Source organism: Euprymna scolopes, chromosome 7, assembly GCF_053919585.1.
Source record: "Euprymna scolopes isolate OS-2025 chromosome 7, ASM5391958v1, whole genome shotgun sequence".
Taxonomy (NCBI): Eukaryota; Metazoa; Mollusca; class Cephalopoda; order Sepiida; family Sepiolidae; genus Euprymna; species Euprymna scolopes.
Genome location: NC_136488.1, coordinates 110,235,131 through 110,236,117, shown reverse-complemented (window position 1 = coordinate 110,236,117; position 987 = coordinate 110,235,131). Strand labels below are relative to the sequence as shown.

At 30.1% G+C, this 987-nt stretch overlaps 1 protein-coding gene across 1 annotated transcript in view; it reads right to left on the bottom strand.

Moving 5' to 3' along the window:
• Positions 1–219: 219 nt before the first annotated feature.
• The window catches only part of LOC145279884 (neurofascin-like), an 825,765-nt gene continuing 824,997 nt past the window's right edge, over positions 220–987 (bottom strand). Inside the window, exon 16 of the mRNA XM_080131349.1 lies at positions 220–987. This exon is cut by the window's right edge and continues 73 nt beyond it. The gene's annotated coding sequence lies outside the window, so the exon portion shown is untranslated.

Genomic DNA, 987 nt, shown 5'->3' with positions numbered 1-987 from the left:
GTTACACACAGATATTTGTAAATTTCAATTGGGCCAATTACTGCACTAAAAGTGAAATTGAAATGACAAATATTCACAGTAGAAGAAGAATAAGTTTTTATTATACTGATCGTATGAAAACGATTGATGTTGTATGCTTAACTAATTTACATATTGTCCACAAGGACATCTCATTTTATTTATTCATTTTATTATTTTATAATTCAATGAGTGTTTTCATTTTTTTTTAGTTCCAATAAAAGTTTATTTTGGATGAAAAAGTCTTTTTCATCTTTTCTAATTAATTTACTTCTAGGGTTTACGATACTTTGTTACTATGATTTTCCCAGGCAAATAATTATAAGATTAATTTGTTGGTAAAATGAGATCAAATACTTAACCTTAAGATATAAATATGTTCTAATACCAATTCTATCTCAATAACACATGCTTTCTTATTGTTCAAATTTGAACATTTTTTAACTGGCACATCGTGTTTGAGTGCCCTTCAAATGTATGGGATCACTGCTCCTGCCAGAACCACAGCCTTACATTAGCACACTGATTTTTCATGTTTTGGGTGATTTTATCCCCCATTTTTTTAAATATGATTTTTGTAGTTGTCCTAATCCGCTCCTATATAAACATTGAATGTTTTACATTTGATTGTATTGAGCAACTACCTCAAATGGATATTTTTTTAAAAAATTCTTTTTGTACATCAAGATCTATTTCGCCTTTCAGTTTGAAAAAGTTGCTCAGTTTAAGCTTCAGGTTTCAATCAACTCAGATGTTTCACAATGGAAAAGAAAGAAAAAAAAACCTCGTTTACATCTGTCTCAAAATCGATGTTATACTTTTCATTGTGAATGCCAACTAACAGGTGGCTAGCAGATCAAAAACTAGACACAAACACGATTGATTTTACAGTCAAATTATCCTGACCCGAGAACTAGGTTCTATGTATGTGGTAGATGATCCATAGATTGGTAGCAATAGAATCCATTG